Source organism: Equus asinus, chromosome 15 (genome assembly GCF_041296235.1).
Source record: "Equus asinus isolate D_3611 breed Donkey chromosome 15, EquAss-T2T_v2, whole genome shotgun sequence".
In the NCBI taxonomy this organism is placed as follows: Eukaryota; Metazoa; Chordata; class Mammalia; order Perissodactyla; family Equidae; genus Equus; species Equus asinus.
The window spans coordinates 42,202,326-42,221,504 of NC_091804.1; the positions used below are offsets into that span (position 1 = coordinate 42,202,326).

The 19,179-nt window shown below is 45.4% G+C and overlaps 1 protein-coding gene across 6 annotated transcripts in view; it reads right to left on the bottom strand.

The window, feature by feature from the left end:
• Window positions 1-16,362, bottom strand: part of ZNF217 (zinc finger protein 217) — a 38,195-nt gene extending 21,833 nt beyond the window's left edge. Inside the window, exons 1-3 of one of the 6 annotated variants that reach the window (XM_044748009.2) lie at window positions 16,261-16,362; window positions 14,783-14,875; window positions 5,979-6,072 (exon numbers count right to left, since the gene is read on the bottom strand). The gene's annotated coding sequence lies outside the window, so the exon portion shown is untranslated. Of the gene's footprint in view, window positions 1-954; window positions 1,161-2,168; window positions 2,306-2,523; window positions 2,739-5,978; window positions 6,079-14,782; window positions 14,876-16,260 lie in introns of those variants that run through there. The other 5 variants (XM_070486151.1, XM_070486150.1, XM_044748007.2 and 2 more) reach the window with 5 other exon arrangements.
• Between the last annotated feature and the right edge of the window lie 2,817 nt (window positions 16,363-19,179).

The window sequence follows — 19,179 nt, forward strand, 5'->3', positions numbered from 1 at the left end:
TAAACAGGACTTCTCAGAAAAAGTCATCTACCATTAAGGACACACCTTAAAAGTTCTTAGCACACATTAACTAAGCAAGCACAAACTAGTGGTTTGACTGTTAGATTCTTCAGACAAAAAGTAATTAGGTTATTACTCTACACTTGTCACTACAGACACTGAAGAATTTTTAGAAACTCTAGATCTATTACTCATTCTCAAAGTATGATAAAATTTAGTATTTTAAGTCTTATTTGTTATTAACCAAGGCAATCCATCCATCGGGGGGGGGGGAGTACAGTAAGAAAACATTTTCAGTGTCCTTCTTGACACATACAAGAGAAGGTGAAAGGCCCAAGACCCCTACCTAGCCGCCAGGCCTGGCCGGCAGCTGTGGGTACCCGGCCTGCTCTTTTGTTGAGCTTAATCTCATGTCAACTCATTCAACCAACTCAGAAGCGATGAAGACATAATTGAATCAACCTGAACTAAATCAGACCGAGGCTTCTTAAAACATACAGCTTAATGGTTCCAAACGGTCTAGAAACCCAGCTAGGCTGTAGTATGTACATGGTCAATACCACACGACCCCAAACTGACCAAAGGACCACTGCAACCGCCATCTATTTAATACACGTTTAGGAATGTTCGACGCTTCAAGCCCTATAGGCTGATTCGGAAAGATAAATTGAGGCTCAAGGAATTTCAAAGGGGAACAGACCATTGCCTTCAACTGTGAAGGGGCTATCCTTTTCTTGGAAAACAAAACAAAACAAACCAAGAGAAAAAAAAAGAAAAGAAAAGTTTCTGCTGCTCCGAGTTTGAACTGGCTACCGGGGTCCCAGAAATGGCCACTGGTGGCTCTTTCCTGCTTCTGGAACTAAACCTTGTGGGAAAATTCCCCGCCTGCCCACCCCACCCCCACCCCCACCCCACCCGCCCAAGAATGCGGCTTTCCGTCCTCGGTGGCCCTACCCTGAATCCTAAAATGTGGGTTCCAATCCGGGACGGAACGCCTGTCCCGATCCCCAGGGCGCAGGTACCGGCCGCGCACCCCACAGGCCAGGTCTGCCCCCTCGGAGCAGCACCGCCCAGGCCGCCCCAAATCCTGCCTCCCGGGCCCCAGCAGCGCCCTCCCCGCCCCATCCCGTGCCGCCCGCATTTTGGGGCAAATCAAAAGTGAAGAGGGCTCTACATCTGAAACTGCGCGGTTTCGCCACTCAGCGCCTCCTGGGAGAAACTTCCCTTTTAAAAAAAAGAAAGAAACACTTTTAGGCTAACATTTCAATCCCTCCTGCCCTTTATAGAGCTAGTTGTGCTTCCAGCTGGCTCCGGGTCTCCCACTAGAGCTGAGAGTTATAAAGATATTCTTCAAGCGTTTAGCGGTTATTTACAAAGTTTCAAAAAAAAAATCTTGAAAATTAAAAGGTGGAAAAAAAAAAACCTTATCACACACATCCAGGAAACGCAGCCCCGTGCACCGCCTGCTCAGGGATGGGCAGAAGACCGGGGCTCCGGGGGATGGATTTGGGGGCGCCCGGGGGGCTCCCCGGGTGTGAGTCGGGGTCCGCGGCGAGGCCAATCCCCTCCCTTGACCCCTATGGACGCGCCCTCCGGCCGGCCCGTGTGGACGGTCCCGGCCATTGTTTGCGGGGGACGCCTGTTAGGACGCATTGTTTTGGCTGTTTCCAACTTGCCCTGGCCCCTCCCGGGCCATCGCAGGGGACCTCGCGCCGGTCCCCTCCCCTCCGCCCGCCCCCCACGGCCGACACCGCAGACTGGGGGACCTGCCCGGCAGAGCCACCAACTTTTCAGGAACAGCCCCCCACCCCCGCAGCCCCCGGGCTCCCTCCGGCCGGCCCCCCGCTGCCGAGCCAGAGGAGGGGACTCCCCGCCCCCGGCCATCCTGACTGCTCCAGGAGTGAGTGTGATGGTACAACACTGTGCACACCGGGGCTCGCCCGGCACCTCCTCGCGGGCGGAATGGCCCTGCAGAGGGTGGGGAGGGGGCGCCCGAGAGGAGCGGAACAGAGTGGGGACGGGGGGGGGGGGCGGCCGGCGGGCGGGGATCGCCCGGGGAGAGGGCGAGGTACCGCGCCGGAGACTCGGGGCGGGCGCGGGGGGCCTCGGGAGGGGCGAGGCGGGGCGCCCCCTGGGGCCCGGCGCGGGCGGGGGCGCGCCCCCTTTACCTGCGGCTCCGGCTCCTCGGCCATTTCCTCGCTCGGCGGCGGCCGGGACTGAACTGACACCACACGAGCGAGCCGGGGTTTGAATGAGGAGGGAGCAGGCGAGGAGGGGAGGGGGCGGGGAAGGCGGAGGGAGGGGAGGCGACGGGGAGTTTCTCTCGGCCTTTTGTGCGGACACCTCCCGATTCCGCGCTCGCACCGGCCCCCCAAAAGGGACGGGGGCCACGGGGCCAGGAGCGAAGCCATGCCCCGGGGCGCCTCAGGGCCTCGCGCCTTGAAGACCCCCCCCCCCAAGAGGAGCGCCCCTCACCCCTCCCCACCCCCGCCCCCGCCCGGAGGATTTGGGGGCCGGGCTCACCTCGGGCGCGGGGCTAAGGTGAGCGGGGCGGGGGTGCGCACGGGGGGCAAAGGCGCGGGCGCCCCCTACTCGTCCGCGCGGGGACAGTGCAGGCGCGGGGGGTCCCTAGAGCCGCAGGGGCGCGGCGCGTCCGGCGCAGGGGGACTGTTGGGTCAGAAAGTGCTCAGGGAGCAGCTGTTGCGCCCTCCCTCGGCCCAGCGGCGCGGAGACGCCCCGCCTCCTGCCTTCACCGGCCGTGCGGCCCCGCCCCCCGAGGCCCCGCCCCGCGCCCATGTGACCCGCGCAGGCGCGCCCCTGCCCCGCCCACCGCCGCGGACCCCGCCTCCGGGACGCGAGCGAGCGGACGAGCGCGCGCCCTCCGTGCTCTCGCCTTGCGACTCCCGCGCACGCGCGCGCCTCTCACCGCCCCCGCACCCCCCGCCTCCCGCCATCCGGCTTAACGTGGCCCGCGCGCGCCCCGGCCGTTCCAGTGACAGGTACGCGGGGAGGGGGCCACGAGGGCGGCGCGCAGGCGCAGATCCAGGCCTCTGCCTCGCCGCCTCCCCCTCCTTGCAAGGTGTGCCCGGGCGAGGGGAGGGGCTGGGAGCCAGAACTCCTGGATCATCCAGAATTTCCAACAAACAAAAAGGTTTTACCCCCGTTTGGGTAGGTTAGAAGGCAGCCGTGCACAAACAACATTTTTTCAGATTTCCTTCAAGTGTGAGGAAGGCCGATGAGATAAGATGATTAAAATTTTTTTAATTAGTGTCTCCATAAAGCTATCCTTTAATATTTGTTGTTTTTCTCAAAGGGCTGGGCTTGCGCTGCTACGATAACTTGAGATTTCTAAACTTGGCCTAGGTTCCAAGAATCCACTTGGCTTTGATAGAAATCCACGCGGATGAAACGGACTTAAACCGGGGACAAAAAAAAAAAAAAAGAAACTAGCATTGCCCCCTCTGCCCCACGCCCAACTCATTTAGTTTCCCAACTGTTCTTTTCCTTGCTCACAAAAAAAGAAAGGGTTATGATTCGGAAACCCTGTGATATTTCCCCATTTTAAGTATGCGCCAAGGAGGGACCAAAGAAGCAACAATCACATCCACAAGTTTTCTGCCCCAAGATGCAAACGAATGCAAATATAAACGGTGCTATGCAAGTCACCACAAACAAAACAGCCAAGTATTTGTTTTATTGGCCTTTGGTGATTCCAAAATGGAAAAACTTAAAACATACCAAGAAAGGCACTTAAAGTATATATTTAATGAGTCGGGAATTGGGGGAAAGCACTACATAAACGCTCCGCTCGTGAGCAATGCAATCCTTAATAAATAGGAAATGTAACTTGCAAGACAGCTTCTTAGCAAAGGGGAAGAGTTTGCCAAGTGTGATGTTTTGCTGTCATTTTGTATATAACTACTAACCCCACATATGGTCTGGTTAGTCTTTTTTAAAAGGAAGTGAACCAATTACTTACCCACACTTAATTAATTAGCAGTGCCAGAAGTAGACTCTTAGGCCAGAATTCTTTTTTTCTCACTCAAGCACACTGATATTGATCACTTCTAGGACTGGGTTTCCTTTTCTCAAGTTAAAATGAATGCCTTTGTTTAAAATATTTTTTAAAGCCTTATAAATAGTCACATCCTAAAACACAGTCCAAAAACATGCTCTTCATAAACAAGTAACTTCATTTAACTTATCAAAACAAATGGCTTGGAGTATGGCTACAAAACAAAGAAACTATGCACAAGCGGAACCAGGTTGAGTCTTAACACAAGTGTAGTCTCACTCTACATGTTAATGGATAACCTTTGAACTCTGAAACCTTGAATGCTGTAAACACAATAGCACCGATAGTTAAAAATCCTAGTGTCAAAATTGAGCAAAAAGAAAAGTCCAAACTTTTCAGTAGGAATAGGGAAACAATCAAATGTTTTGACAAATAATCGTTTCACTAAGAACAATGAGGCTCCTGGCTCTCAGACCTTGTTGCTACGGAATTATTTTCTGAGCAAAGACGGTTGTGCTTTTCTCTATGCCTTCACAAAGCTACCACTTTGTTAGCATAATAGCATCATATGGTTTGTTAGTCACTGTTTCTCTCCCCCCCCCAAAAAACCCTTATTATGTTGTAGCTTTTCAAATTGAAAGATAACTGTATTAACTGATCTATCTGCTAAGAGTTTTATCTATGATCCCTGTGTCTGAGCAAAGAAATTACAAAGAACCTTATTCCTGGAGACGAGCCAACAAAACTGGGAAATCGTTGCAAAATTCTGCCAGTGACTGAGCGCTGGGTTGCAAACACATACTGCGTTTTTAAATGGACACAGAGTGATCTGAATTTGCTGTAAGGCTTCTCTGAGACACGTTCTCCCCTCTGAATGTAGAGGCTCATACTTAAGATTTATTTGGAAAGCATGTATAGTTAAAACAATTAAAAATGGAAACTTCAAAAGTAACAAGAGAACACTAGGAAGATTTGGTTTTGTAGTAAAAGCTAAGAACTCATTATTATTGTAGGAAATGAAAATTGAAAATCGAACGTTGATCTACATATACTTAGCTCCACCCACGTGCAATCCTGTTTTGCCATCACCCCCTAGCTAGACTCTCTCTCAAGGAGTCAGGTGCTGCAGAGGCGCAGGCGACACAAAGAAAGAATGGAACCCGAAATGTCCCTTCAAATGTGAGCTCAGGCTCTACATATGTTACTCCGGGAAAGGGCGAAAAAGCCCCACTTCACCTCTTTTTAATGTGACAAACATCAGCTACACCTCATTTCCACAATTATCCAAACAGACCAGCCCTCCTTAAGATGCGTTTCCCAGTGAACGCTTATAAAAATCATACCATTATCTCTGATTTAATCCTAGTGAGATGAGACCTCTTCGTTTAGCTAACTTCTGACTTTCTCTCCAGATCCTGCCTGCCACAGCAGTGTCAGATCTCATAACAAAACAAAAAAACCCTTCTCATTTGCTATCTTTAACATTTATTGGAGTCATCTTTTGAGACTTAGCCTTAATTAGAAGAACAGAATGCAATACGATCTTCTTATTTCGCAAGTATTTATTTTACTGTGGAACTATTACAGAAAAACGATTTGGAAACCGTATGGAAGTCCCTGGAGCTGAACTAAAGCCAACATAGATACTCGCCTTAAAAGAAGTCAGTGTTCAGAGCAAGAAAACCTGAAAAACTGCAGTGAGGAGTTAGCAGGAAAAGAAAATTGAAAAGTTAGGCAAACCTGCCAGCTTTTGCAAACTACAAAGGACATTTGAGAAGCCACCGGGAGGGGCCCTTTTAACACGACTGAATGCACTAAATTAAGTAGGGAGCTCCAACAACTCCAGGAAACCCCACACTTCTCTTTTCTATTCAGTTTCTTGATCCCACTCAATTCATCTCACAATTTAAACCCGCTATAAAACATAGACTAATCTAGGATAAAAATAAATAGCAGAAATTACCTTTCAGAAGTGGAGGCAGTCTCTGGAACCTGGAGACTCTCTCTGAGCTTGCCAGTCCACCTGGCTCGAAACAATACTGGAAGAGATGGGCTTGCTGGTTTTTACAAGCAAACCAAAAAGGGAGGGGCCAAGAATAAGGCTCAATTTAAATAGAGGTTTAGATACAATCCCGACTTGATTAAATCAATCAATCTTGATAATGTGCCAAGAACACCGTTTATTTTAACTGCGTTTGTCCCATTGGCAAGTTTTGATGGTGCCCTCCCCCCTCTTCAAGCACACTTACTTATGTCTTCCTCTAATATTCTAGATGGTTTTCCAAGGTTGAGTTCACTTAACATGTCAATGTAAATTTTCTTTAAAAATTACGTGTGTCACAGAACTTTCAGAGCGCCTCTTTAAAGCTTTTTGCACTCATCTGATACTCCAAATGGGGAGTTTGGGGATAAGGAAGGAGGGAAGGGGAAGGTAGCTAACAGTTATTGAAATCCCGTCCCCATCCTCATCTCAGTAGATGGAACCATCTTCCATCCACCCACTGAAGCCAAAACCTAGCCGTCAAATTATAATAATCTCATCTCCAGCCCCCTCACACACACACACACCCACCCCACCTCTTTAATCCATCAACAAACCCTATACAGTGTAATTTCTATCTTAATATATCTCAACTTTGCCCACTTCATCTCTAACACAAGCTCTTATTCTCTGCTGTAAATATATTGAGTGTGCCAGGTGTCTCCAAGATTCTTCCTTTCTAAGTTTGCCTTACATTCTCCACCCATAGCCCAAGAGATCTTTTACAGTGTAAATCAGATCATGTCACCGCCCAGCTTAATGGCTTCCTATCGCCTCAGGAAAAAAGAACAAACTCCTGAGCTCACCTCACCAGCCCTGAAGATCTGGCCCGGCCTAACTCCCCAGCCTCAAGTCTTGGCAAGCCCTTAGGATTCTAAGCTTCAGCCATCAGGCCTTCTCTCTGACCCACAGCCTTCAGACCTGTGGTTGCCTTTGCCTGGTACTCCCTTCCCTTCCCACTCTTTGGGGAAATGAGCTTCTCTTCTTCCCAAAAGTGGTTAAACCTGTGCTCTCTGGTGGGGGGGGGGGGGGGGGGCTCTGACAAGGTGCCGGAATGTCTTCTCTCTGATCCCTTGGGCTCAGATACTCCTTTTCTGCCTCTTGAAAACCGCATTAATCCTAGAATATTATTTAATCTCTCTGGGTTTCACTTTCCTCATCCACAAAATGGGGTGATGAAGAAGAAGAAGAAGAGGAGGAAGAGGAAGAAGAAAATCTTGAAAGTTCTCATCACAAGGAAGTAAAATTTGTAACTATGTAAGGTGATGGATGTTAACTAAACTTACTGTGGTAATCATTTCGCAATATATACATATATCAAATCATTATGTTGTACACCTCAAAGTTATACAGTGTTATATGTAAATTATATCTCAATAAAACTGGAAAAAGAAGAAATATATATAATTATTTATGTAAATAGTAATGTATTTTTTTGGTGAGGAAGATTGGCCCTGAGCTAACATCTGTTGCCAATCTTCCTCTTTTTTGCTTGAGAAAGATTGTTGCTGAGCTAACATCTGTGTCAGTCTTCCTCTGTTTTGTATGTGGGACACCGCCAGAGAATGGCCTGATGAGTGGTGTGTAGGTCCACGCCCGGGATCCAAACCTGAGAACCCCAGGCCACCAAAGCAGAGCACGCGAACTCAACCACTACGCCACTGGGCTGGCCCCAATATTTGTTTTTATATAAGACTCTTTGGAGAATTAAATGAGACACACCGTGCAAAGTTTGAAGCCCAGATTTTTGGGGGGCCTGGCACTGTTCCAGGCACGGGAGACAGAGCTTATAGTAAGGAACCCACAAAGTCCTTGTCCTTTTAGAGTTTATCTTTTAGAGGGAAACAGACAACAGACAGGTATATTTGCAAATGAGAGTCACTGGAGAGGGGGAGATGCCTGCTGTTCTAGATTGGGCCCCCTGAGAGCAGCGGCCTCAGGAAGTCAGGTGGCAGGACTGGGCTAGAGTAGAGGAAGGCTCAGAGCACAAGAGAGCCTGGCTTAGGGAAAGAACTGCAAGGAGCCCAGTGCGTCTGGGGCCCAGCAAGTGAGGACAGGGAGCAGAGAAATAAGGCAGGCCCTCGTAAGGACAGTGGCAAGGACTGGTCTCCGACTCTAATTGCGGGAGCATTTCAGAGACAGTCAGTTCTCCGTCCTCACTGTATTGGCCACACTTGCAGCACTTGCTGGAGTCGGTCCCTTCCTCTTCTGTGAAACACTTCTTCCCTCAATTTGGGACACCTTGTCCTCCTGACTCCCACCCTGGCTGCTCCTTCTCAGTCCATGGGGCTGGTTCTTTCTCCTCTCCCTGACCTCCAGACTTTGAAGGGCCCCAGGGCCCCATGCTGGTGCCTTGTCTTCTTGCTCTTATTCAATCCCCAGGTGATGTGACCCAGCCCAACGGCTCGAAATACCACCTATATGTGGAGGACTCCTAAATTTATATATTTCCCACCCAGACTTCTCCCGCAAGTCCCAAAACATATTTCCAATGGCCTACTCCACCTCCATTTAGCTGTCCAGTAATGAACTGTATAGATTCCACTCTCAGACCCCCTCCTCCTACAATCCTCCACCACTGAGGGATGCTTAATCTCGTGGAATTGATGAGACTCCGGAAGTGAATGCGGATGGAAAAGAAAGGGTGGGTAGTGAGGCGGGTTAGCCACTGACATTAGATCATGCACACCTCCCTGCCAGGTACCCCCAAAGCTTAAACCCATGCAGTTACATGCATTACCCATTATAGTAATTATTTGTTCCTGCCTGGCCTCCTCCTACTGGACTCTAAACTCCATAAAAATAGTTGACTCTGTGTCTTGTTCTCTGCTGCATCCCCAAACCTAGCATGATGTCTGCCTATAGCCGTCATCAGTAAATGTGTTCAAAACAAATGAATATGGAACTGAATAATGATACCCAGAACTCAGCTGCAGTGAGTTCCGGTGGGAAGGGAATTGACATTTGGGTCTTCAGGCCAGTCACTGGGGTCTTGGCTCAGTTTCCTCATCTGTAAATTGGGGATAACCTCGACTCGGCCTGCCTCATTGGACAGTGGGTTTGCCCCATGTCATACCGCAGGGGAAGCTCTGTGTTGTACAAGAGCAAAGAGTTGTTTTTATGATGACTCGTGAATACTGAGAATCCACTCCACACAGGCCTCCACTTGTGTGTAGGGCTCGTCTTTGAATATACCTGGCACTCCAGTCTCGGCTCCCCCGACGACATTACATTAGACCCGAAACCCGACGCCTTCCGCAGTTGGCTAGGAAGAGCATTCAGTCTGTGACCTCGCTTTTCTCCATTCCTTCTTCTCCCCCTTTCAGATGAGATAAATGGTGTAGGAAGTGGTTTGTATAGTTGGTTGGTTAGGAACTTTATTTTGTCTTTTGATCTGAATCAGAGGGTTAACTCCATCAAGAGTGGAGACTTGTCCAGGCTCACATGCGGAAGTGCCTCCTGCATTTCTCTGCCTGGGGATGGGTTGGGTGGACTAGAGCACTGATATTCCAAAAAGCGTCTATGCCAAATGCAGAGCCACCACGCCCAGAGGCTAGCAGGTAAGCGCGAACATTTACTGGGTTCTCAGTGTGTGCTTTCCACTTTGTAACTCCTTTAATGCTCCTAACAACCGTGTGAGGCAGCACCTATGTTTTTCTATGTTTTAGATGAAGAACCTGGGCACAGAGGGATTAACTCAAGGCCACTGCTCTGGGAGTCTAAACTCAGCCCCTGCCTCTAGGGGCTTTGTCCTTATCCACGGATACAGGGCCTCCCTCACGTCATGGTCCCCTGCCTGGGTCTCCAACCTCAGCTCCTATCTCCCCATCTCTCCCCTCACTGTCCTTCACCACAAGGGCCTCCTTTCCTGCAGGAAGTGGCCAAGCCCCACCCCTCCACCCCCTGGATATCCCTGGGACCTTGAACCATGCCTAGCTCATAGTAGATGCTCATTAAATACTAGATGAAAAATGACTAAATGATTCCTGTGTGCCGGACACTTCATATCCATTATCTCATTACATTCTCCTAGTAACACAATGAAACGGCTATTTTTGGTCTTGCTTTCAATGCAGAGAGGTTCAGTATGCATTCAAACAACAGAAGGCACACCTACTACGTGAGGTGCCTGGCATTTTTCCCACATGCCAGGGATACAACTGTAAAGAAAGTGAAGTCTGTGTTTACACAGCTACCATTCCAGCAGAAGCGCACACTCACACCTCAGTCACACTGATCCTTCCAAAAGTTAAATCTGAATAGGTCAGGGCCCTGCCTAAAACTCTAATGTCTCTTAGAATAACAACAAAATTCCTGGTAACATGGATGGCAGGATCTGGGGAAGCTTGAGAAGACTGAATTTTATTCTAAGAGCCCGGGGAAGCCAGGAAAGCAACTGGAAGTAAAACTGACAGAACTATGAACTTCAAATAAGTGGTTCTTTCTTGAGATTATCTCCTGAAAGATCTCAGCCTTGTGAAACAAGGAGGACGTGTCAAACTTTAAGAAGTTGTCGTCCTTTTTCTTCAAGCTGACGTTTTCCTCTCCTTGTATCCCCAAACGATCGTAGAATCAGAGCTGTTCCTGATAAGCATGCTGGCACTGGGCTAGCTATAATCTTATTAATCTTCACTCCTTTAGTTATTACGGTCTTTTCTTTAAAAAGAGGGAACTGAGGCTCGGGATGGATAAGCAGCCTGCCTGAGGTCCCACAGCTAAAAGTTTGTTTCCCTACCTTCCAGAGGACACGGAGGCCAATGGGCCATTTGAATGCAAGGTCAAACCCCAGCTCTGTCAAATTTCCTCACTTCTAAAAATCTCCACTGATGCACATTTCTCGACACCCTATTTCCTGAATGTTCACCAGTCAGCCATGTGTGGCTCTCGGGCAAGGTTGAAACATCCTCACGCAACATTCCGCCCCTCCCCCCATTCTGGAAAGGCAGTATTGCACTTGCTCGCCCCAGGGCTAGTCTCCTCCCGCCTGTCACTCCCTTGCGTTCTTGGTGTACCTGCTTTGTGCAGCTCCGTCTTCCCCGATAGACTGCAAACTTCCTTTGAAGGTAGGGAAGGAAGGTCATGCAAATTTATGTCCCAACAGCAATTAGCAGAGTGCTTTTTGCACAGAACTGGGAGGCAATGAATGTTTGTAAAATGAAAATGTCCTAGATGAGGGCTCAGCTTTCCATGCCTTCCTTTCCATTGCCCCTCGGAGCTGATCAGTTAGCGAATCTTACAGACCCTGTCATCCTGATCTCTTTCAAATGCGCCCTTTCCTTTCTCTTCCCATCATCCTCACTTCTTGTTTCCTTCGGATCCCTGGAATAATCTCTGAACCAGTCCTCATGTACCTGTGCCTCCTAGCCCAGAATACTTTTTCCTCAACGCCACAAATAAGCATCCTGTGACTGCCCTGTGCAAAAATCTCCAATTTTACCAAAATAAGTCATAGTTCCCTCTCTTGGATGGAAGACTACACCATGGCCCTAGCCAACCTTTCAGCCAGATTCAGTCCGTAAACACTGACGGACCACTTCATTGTCCCGGGCACTTGGCTAGACAGTAGTTAACGAGTGAGGTACAAAACAAACTGGATTCCTGCCCTCGTGGAGCTTAAGTTTTAATAGGAGAAATAGACATTAAACAAACTAAAACATAAATAAATAGATAAGCATATAATTACGGTACCTATCCTAGAGAAATAACCAGTGAGGTACACAAAGAAACATACACAAGGATGTTCACAGCAGTATTGTTTATAACAGTGAAAAGCTAGAAACAACCTACATGTCCATCAAAAAGAAAATGGCCACATAAACTATGGTATATCCAAATTTAAGAATAGAGACAGCAGTTGGAAAGAATGAAGTAGTTACTGCCACATGAACTCACGTAGCTAGATCACCAAGACATTGTGAAGTAAAAAAAAAAAAAATCAAGCTGCAAAAAGGTATGCCATTTTTCTTTAAAATGGTATATTTTGATATATGATATATTTTTCTAAAGAAATGATATATTTTCTAAAGAAAATAATGTATATGTGTATAATATATAGGATGTATCTGTGTGTACACACACACAGATCATAAGAAATATATATGCTGATCATTTCACCATATATACAAATATTGAATCAGTATGTTGTGCACCCGAAACTAATATCCTTAGTGTTATGTGTCAATTATATCTTGATAAATAAATAAATAAGAAATGTACGTGCAAATACATGAATAAAAGTTGGGAAGATCCATACCAAATGTGGTTAATTCTCAAATGTGGGCAAGGAGCAGGATAGTTTGGTGGTAACTAAATATTTTGATCTTTTTTTTCTTGCTTGCTTGCTTTTTTTGGTGAGGAAGATTGTCCCCAAGATAACATCTTCCTCTATTTTGTATATGAGACACTGCCACAGCATGGCTTGATGAGCAGTGTGTAGGTCCACACCCAGGATCAGAACCTGTGAACCCTGGGCCACCAAAGCAGAGCATGTGAACTTAACCACTATACCACCCGGCCCCAACTCTAAATATTCTGATCTTTTTACATGTAAAGCATATTCATATTTTACCTGTATACTTAAACATTAGTTGCCTATTAACATAGATTCCAAATTGTGTTAAATACCCTGGGGAATAAAAAATGGGGAAGAAGACTTAGGATTTCCATATACTGCTTTTGGATAAACCATTCTCTACTTACCCACCTCTTTGTTCTATTCATGCTGCCTGTCCCACCCTGACTTTGAATGTCCCCAAACCCGCGTGCCATGTATATGCAAAAATCAACCTACAGACATCCTACCCAGGCCCCAAGGTCCACTCTAAACGCCACCACTCCCTCCTCATTCAGTCACTTTTTGCTCAATGCCTTCCTTATGATACTTCTGGATTATGCCTAGCCCTGGATATGTGTGTTTGTCTTCCCACCTGAATGGACTGCAGAGTCCTCAAAGGGAAGGCCAATTTCCTCCACGTCGTGGAATAGTGGCTGGCACATAGGCAGTATCCCAATATTTAGCTACTCTACTTAATTAAATAATCTCCCTGGATTCTTTCATTCACTCATTCATTTCCTCTCTCACTCAGCCAATATTTATGAAGCACCTACTATGTACTAGGCACTGTTGTAGGTGCTGGGGATGCAGTAGGAAAGCAAACCAATCAAAATGCCTATCCTCATGGAGTTAACATTTAATGTGATGGTGTATTAAATGATAAGTGCTATGGAGAAAAATAAGGGGGGAGGGCCAGGGGGTTAGGGAGGGGAGGGGATAAGTGGGGGTGATGAAAAATAGGCTATTCCATGACGTCTTCACAGGTGGAGACATCTGAGTAAAGATCTGAAGGAGGTGACAGTGGGAGCCATGTGGAGTTCTGGGGAAAGACCATTCCAGGTTAAGGGATGGCATGCAAAGACCTGCATCACTGTGCCCAGCAAAGAAGTCAGCATGGATTGTGACTGGTGTGGGATAATAAGACCAGTCAGAAAATGAGGATGGAGGAGACGCATACTGATTGCTTGGGCCTTTGGGGCATTTTAAAGACCGCATTTACTCTGAATGAACCTGACAGCCACTGAGGGATGATAACCTGGCTTGGGTATTAAGAGGCTTATTAAACCAAGATAAAACTAAGAGTAAGACAGCCTCCTTTGCTGAAATCACTCAGATATTTAAGTGTGTCCATATTTTCAGATTACTTTTACAACAACAACAACAGCGATAATAGTAATAGAAGAGATAAGAAGGGTAAGAAGAGGGAAAAATAAAACAATTTCTTGAGCCCCTGCCAAGTGCCAGAGTCTTAAGTGCACTCACCAAGACAGACCCGTTGAGTTCGTTCCCATTAACTCCACATCCGATTTATCTAATCATGGTGTTATTTAGTTCTCCTGGTAACCTATATATTTAAATTAATGTGGCAGATGAGGAAACTGTGGCCATCAGAGGTGAACTCACTTTCTCACTTACTAACCTCTAACTTACTGGAGGTTCTACAAGAATAAAGTGGAATTCTAGCCTGATCTAATTCCAAAGTCCATGCTGACTCATGCCATTCTTTTCTGGACTAAGTGGTTGACCTTGGCCTTAGGAGAACAGGGAATGATAGCAATCATTGATTAAGTACTTACAGGCCAAGCACATTATCTGCACCATTTCTGGATACCCAGGCAGAGTCAGTACCCCCACTGCCCAGGTTAGAAAGCTGCATCTCTCGACGGTGATATGGGGCGTGGGTGAAGGGCTGAGCTCTTGAATCTGGCTTTCTGGGTTCCAACCGAGACTCTGGGCTACCCAGCGGTGTGGCCTTTGCCGCCTCTCTGGCGCTCCCTTTGCCTGTGTTCTCCTCATTTTACAGATGGAGGTCAGACTACTCACTGACAGGTGTATTTGGGAGGAATAAAGAAGTCCTCGCTTGTAAAATGCTTTGGGGAGAATCTGGCACATAGTAAGTGCTCAATTAAGACATGCCATTATTATAAAGACCATTGCCCATGGTCACAGAAGCTGGCCAGCACAGAAAACCAGGTCTGTCCCTAACCAGTGCAGGGCCTGGCAGGGTACTTACTCATGGGTTGGAAAAGAGAAGCAAGTGTGTTTATAGCAGGCGAGGGAGACAGTCAGATTTGGACCTGGATTTGTCCACTCCAGAACCTGGGTAGCTCTCTATCATCAGCTAGACCACCTAGTGTAGACAAAGCAAGTGGTATTCTTGGAAGAAACATACCTGGATCTGGGTGATCCTCACGGAAGTTGAGAGACGACCTGCCTTTCAGTGTTCCTCCGGCATCTTCTCCAAACGGGAGGTCAAGGGAGACCCCTAAAGGAGACAGAGTCAGAGGTGAGTGGCAGCAGGAAAGGACATGGAATTGATGAGCTCCAAGTCTCCTGCCTATAGGTGTGCCCTCTTAAGCCACACCCTCAAACAGGATACTGGGGTTTAGGGAAAATGCTGGAGAGGGGATTAAGGTCAGAGCCACACCCTAATGGGCGTAGAGTAACCAAAAATTCACAAGTCTAGACTAAAGATGGACAGCTGCCCTAAAGTTCAGTGGGGTAACTGATCCAAAGCCATGTTAGTTGGCTACTTCACTGCTGCTGATGAGCGGATGCCCAGCAGCTCCCAAGATAACATAGCAGATTTCGCAGAAACTGGAACCGAATAAAATGTTGCCCTCAGAGTCTGCCTGGATTCAAATCCTGCCTCCCCTGCTCAGCTGCTGGGAGGCCTCAGCCCGATGACTTAACCTCTGCCTCGCCTGTAAAATGGGAGTAACAATGTCACCCAGTGCGTCGGGCGCTTTTGAGGGTTAAATGAGCTAATGGCAGCGAAACCTTAAAACTGTGCCTGGCACGTGGCAATCACTCAATAAACATCAGCCAAAATGGCATTAGCCATTATTCTCTCTGGATGTCTCCCTGTTCTGAAGCAGCCTTTTGACTTAACTAATCCCTTTGGCTTCTTTGACAACTTTTTTAAAAATGTTGTTAGCACATTTTGTTGACATATTTTTAGGAATACCAAGCCTGCATGTCCTCCCCAAAATACTTTAAGAGATTATGTTTTGTTCCCACTTGTCTTGAGGAACAAGACTTCAGTATCTTTGAGTAGGATGGAAACAGTGAAAAGCAAATGGTAGTGGAACCATCTTTCCTGAAGTTCTTACAAAAAAAAAAAAAGAAAAGAATTAAAGATTCAGATGCTGGGATTTTAAAAATCACCTTGCTAAGTATTTTCTTATCAAGTTTCTTTTGCTCTCTCTCTCCCATAAACACGACAGTAATGAGATAGTTTTTCTTTCCCCCTGCCTCCAAAAAAAAAAATCTGTCACACAAATTTCTCCAAACCAATACAACTGAATTTGCTACAAGGATTTGTAACTGATACGTTATATTCTTTAAACAAAATAAGAACGCTATGAACAGAAAGAAACCGTTTTTGAAGCAGTTTTATTTGTAGTCAACAAATAAGAACAACGTGTCCCCAAGGAAACAAAGTAGAATTTGGACTCGAAGCTAAAATGGCTCTGCCTTAATCCTCTGTTACCCAGTTCTATGGGGCTGCGTTTACAGGAAATGCCTGCCACCAGCAGTTTTCTGCTAGTTTTCAACCGTATTTTTGCATCATCAACTCAGCCATATAGAAATAAATAAAATACTCAGCTTTAAAAAAAAAACCGTAAAGGAAAGGAAGAGAATGCTGACCTGTTCATTCCTACCCTCTTCAGGATGGGTAGAGAGGCAAGAAGGAAGCAGGCTCCCCGCCCCCTGCAGGACTGACTTCCCGGCCGTGTGGAAACTCTCTCATTACCACATTTTCAACAAGTAGACCGGTTTCGTCGTTTAATCAAAGTTAGTTTGTGGTTGTTTGGCAGTCTGCGCATGCCGTGTTTTTACAGCTATAGAAAATGTGTATTTATTTATTTTGAAATGGCTGTGACTGTATGACAAACATAAGCCAGCCTTAGCCAATGATTTATAAGAGCTCTGAAAAGCACTGCCTTTAAACATTTTAATAGAGGCTCTCTCATCCTTTGTAAGTGGAAGTGTAAATTGGTACAGTCCTTTTGTAAACATCTCAGTGAGACAAGTCAAGGGCCTTACAAATGTTCATACATTTGGGTGCAGCAATAACATTCCTGGAATCAATCCTAAGAAAATAGCCCTAATCAGGGAAAAGGTGTTATGAACAAAGATATTCATGGCAACAAGATTTACTGTAAGAGAAAGAAAAATACACACGCACTCTTTCTCTCCACATATATGTGGATCACACACATAGAAGAAGGGTTAATCATTCAAGTTATTCTCTACTCTTGCACACAGCCATTTCGAAATTAGAAAGTTTTGAAAAATATGCCAGTGAGAAATACCTATAATAGCAAATGGAAAAATCATGATGCAAAGCTGTACTTTTAATAAACTATAAATCTTTATATTAATAAGCAAAAAGGGAGGATATAGGTATACATAAAGATATTAAAATTGATTTTAATACAGACTGGGTATTAGGTGATACCAAGAACTCACTATTCATTCATTAGCTGTGATAACGGCATCATGGCTTATTAGAAAAAATGAGTATATTTTTTAGAGATAGATACTGAAGCCTACAGGAGAAGAATGACATGATATGTTGGAATTTGGAATACTTTAGCAAATGTAAAAAACAGGAAAATTGAAGCAAAGTGGTTATATATCTTGAAACAGCACAACTGGGTGTTGGGTATGGGGGGTTCATTTTCCTATTTTCTCTACTTTTGCATACATTTCAAAATTTTTATTAAAAATTTTTAAACGGTTGTTTAATAATGGGATATGCATGACCTCTTTCTACCTCCCATTTTTTCTCAAAGTATTTTCTATAATATCCCTGTATTACCTTTGAAATAAAACAAATGAACATGTATTTTACCAAAAGAAAGTAAACAAGAGTTGAGAATCCCACAGAGATGTTTTCATTGCTGTGTGTTAGTAGAGAAGCCTCAGAATGCTGTGATAAGCCTGTGTACCTTAAAATGTGAGCTCATAAATGGTCCAAACCCTCTCTGTGGGACAGCACCGTGCCATCTGAGACTATGCTGTAAATATGATCAGCTGATAAGAAGGCCAGCTGCGACGAGCCATTTTAGAGATTAGAAACCATTTAAAAACACACACACACCTCCTCTTGCCTCTTAAATGTTAAGTGGCAAGATACTCCAGTTTTATTTCTCAAGTTTCATGCAATAATCATGTAAGCAGCAAGCAGCGCAGAGTTCCACATACCGCCAAGCTGACTCAGAAGGAAGGGTTCCACATTCCTTAATTAGCAGCATCAGAAAAGCACCACTTCCTGCCGTGGAGTTTCCCATTTCATCCAGCTACTCAGTTGGCTCAGCACACCCCACAAGTTCATGTAGAGGATTTCCATCAAGTCTGGAAACAAAGATAGTGTTAGTTACGCTACAATTCTTTATTAATTTACTTTACTTTGTTTTTGTTTTATTTTATTTTGTTCTATTATACTCCATTCTATTGTATTCTAATTTTTGCAGGTTGAAGATGTCTGTGATGACATTATGCATCTTCTTCTTTGTTTCCAGACCTCCTGGACACCCTGCATATATTGAGACCACAGTTGGGAGCAGAATAAACGCTTCACCAACTTGAAAGTATAGTTCTTTCGGTTATTAACAGTCAAACAGATTCAAAAGTCCTGGGCCAGAAGTTTCTTTTTTAGTACCAATTACTTAAATTAAGTTTCTGATTTGTATTAAAGTTCTCTGGAAAAACTCACACAGGACGCAAGAGCACGAGGAAGATTTCCAAACAAGATTACACGGTTTTCCAATGTGACATATTTGATCATCTTTGAAAAGGCAACATTAATGGAAATGTCAAAGTCTCAGGAAACATTCTCCTTGTAAATATTGGATTTAACCGTTGCAACAATTATTTACTTTGAACTTCAGAGGTTTTAAAGAAATGTAAAATAACCTTAAGGAGGTGATTGGCAGATTTGACAGATACTTTAAAAAAAACTATTTGGAAAACATTATTTTTGCTTTTCGAGGGATTCTAAATCGGTTCTGCGACGCATTATCCCCTTTTCCCCTTTTAGTCCTCATCCTTAAACTACATCTTTTCTTTTTCTCTTTGACCACCAGTTTGATAGATTTATATTTGGTTTTTAATTAAGTACCATAGCTGCAAGTAAGAGGATAGATAAGAAAAGCCCATAGTCTTAAGCCCCAAGAAAAAGCAAATGTTTGCCTTAGTGACAAACTAGCCTTCTCAAGGACCTGAGAGAAGCAAAAAAGGTCTACTTTGGAATTTTATTTCTTCTGAAGACATCTTCTGGCGTTTGAGAACGTCTGAGGCTGTTTTGTGGGACAGACCAACCCTTGATTGGATCTCTTAAGAATGAAAGCCTTTCCTTTTGACCACAGAGAGTGATGAATTACTTCTAACACTACATGATATTTATGATGAAAAATATACTTTAAATTTCATTTCCTTTAAATAACAATTATGTCAAGTTGAGTCCAGAGCCAAGGGCACTGGCTTAAATTAAACAGACCTTGGGCCTTTGGTGTTCTTGGGTCATGCAAGAGCCACAGATGGACTCTAGCCTGACTCAGT